The following is a 2138-nucleotide window of genomic DNA, read 5'->3' as shown; positions in this document are numbered from 1 at the left end:
CATTCAAATAAAAGGGGTATTCCAACACTTCCAGGTCTCAACTCATCACCGCTTCACACCATATCCTATTATCCTCAATCTCTTCTGTCCATTCCTCACATAACATTCCCAAAACAAAAAAAAAATAGCAAACCCCCCAGCAACCTTGAACACATATACAACTGAAACAAACTTGTTACGCCATTTTTTTCATTATTTGGCTCGCTTGGGATACCCTGTACTTCAAATATGTGGCTTTGAAAATTCAGAAGAGTGCTCAGCATCAACACTAGCCAATCCAATAAAAGCCAAACCAAGCCAGCTAAAGTAAGCCCCACTTTCTGTGCATAAAAAGATATTCGCCTAGACAACTCATTGTGGTGGCTAGGAGCCACTAACCATAGTAATCCTTTTCCACCTACAAATAATATAGCATCCATGTTAGCACTCAGAGACAATGTTTATTCACTCACAATGATGTGTGAGTGTATGATGAGAGAATTATGACTGATATGTTGCAACTAATAGCCCGCAATGCATACAAATTATTCAGCAAACAATCCTTCTATACCCTCTTGTGACATTGATGGGAATAATAACAGCACTATGCAGTGTAAAAATAGCACAAACTTACTTCGAAATAATAGCACTGTAACATGGGAAGGGAAGAATCGGTGAATGCTGATAATAAAGATGCTCATGAGCAATTACCATTACAAGGAGCGCAACAAGAAGAGATAAAGTGGTGTGAATATCTTAAACAGTCCATTTCTTCTTGGAAACACAGTGTAGAACCAGACTTCTCAGTCTATCTATGTGGTTAAACCAGAAAGTGGGTTCGTAACAGAGGAATCAAATTCTAGTTGGCAGCAACATAAACAGCAAGCATATCATGATCAAACCAATTATATGATTAATTAGAAGGGGAAATGCAAACCAGAAGTCATCACCAGTTGGCATATCTTTTTTTTCAGTTACGTATTCCAGTAAGCAAAAAAGGCAAATATTCAGAAAAGGATTCCAAAACAGCAGGGTTAGGCAGCAATCATGGTCGTATTAAATGGAGCTATTAGTGGTAAAATGATTATGGAGCATTATTCAAAACTGAAAGGAATAATCAGAAAAAAAAGCAAGAGTCAGGGTATATGTTCCTATCTCTTAGGTGAGAATTCAGAAATATCTCAGCAATTACATATAATCATAATCAACATGAATGGGAATAATTATTGAGCAGTTTCAGAATGGATAACCAGAAAACAAAAGGGCAGTACAACATAAACACACAGCTATAAAAGGCGTACAGCTATCACTAGAAAGGGGAGATCACATACATACACTCAGAAAAATATGATAGCAAGTGAAAAACAGAGAGCATTCTAGAGAGAAAGGCAGAAATATAAACAGAGAGAGTAACATTCAAGCAGATTCAATATCATACCAGTTCCAGGGAGCAATCACTATACCCATATCTAGACAAAAGGCAATCCGAATATAGAGTTATACATCACAGACGCCATAAACCAAGAAGGCAGAGACATCCTCATCGTACAACAACGAAAAGCATATACTCAGGATAGACATATGGGTAAGTCAATATCACCCTAATCAGTCCCATCCTTTTTTGAAAGTAAGAGTAGTTGAGTCATTACCTTACTCTAATGACCACCGTGAGAATAGGAGCCTAACCGCAAGCCACCCCACAATATCGTCTTCGTTCTCTCTTAATCCATCAATAAAAAAAACCAAACAGTAACTGAAATCAATCAAATAAGAAAAGAGGGAGATTTCGTTCGATGCATCTCGAAGAGAAAGGGATTCTCTTCGTCGATCCCCACCACCATCGACTAATCAGCACCGTCGAAGAAGGAAAGAGGAAGAGGGCTTAGAGACCGTACCGTATGGGGACCCTCGTTCACCACTGCCATCCTCCGCTATCGTGAACCCGCCGTCGTGAACCAGGGCCATTGTGAAACAGGAACGTCTCACTTTCGGTTGTGGACTACCATAGAGGAGAAGGGGGTGGCCTTGGAGCTTCATCGTCGGTATGTCAGCGTGGCCAACTCAGTTCTAGCCATGAACGGTGCTCCTTAACGCTGCCGGAGTTAGAGGAGAAGAAAGTAGAAGAAATAGTTTGATTTAGGGATTCCATCCCCTTTTCT

General features: G+C 39.9%; 1 long non-coding RNA gene across 1 annotated transcript; it reads right to left on the bottom strand.

Annotated features, from left to right (window-relative positions):
* Positions 10–2132, bottom strand: LOC109363476. Its single transcript, XR_002109494.1, has 3 exons — positions 1875–2132; positions 1629–1699; positions 10–397 (listed from the first exon to the last, which is right to left on the bottom strand). It is a non-coding gene; the product is annotated as an uncharacterized LOC109363476 (long non-coding RNA).

This window comes from Lupinus angustifolius, chromosome LG13, assembly GCF_001865875.1.
Source record: "Lupinus angustifolius cultivar Tanjil chromosome LG13, LupAngTanjil_v1.0, whole genome shotgun sequence".
NCBI lineage: Eukaryota > Viridiplantae > Streptophyta > Magnoliopsida > Fabales > Fabaceae > Lupinus > Lupinus angustifolius.
Note: the sequence above shows the minus strand (reverse complement) of the source record. Positions and strands in the feature narration are given on the sequence as shown.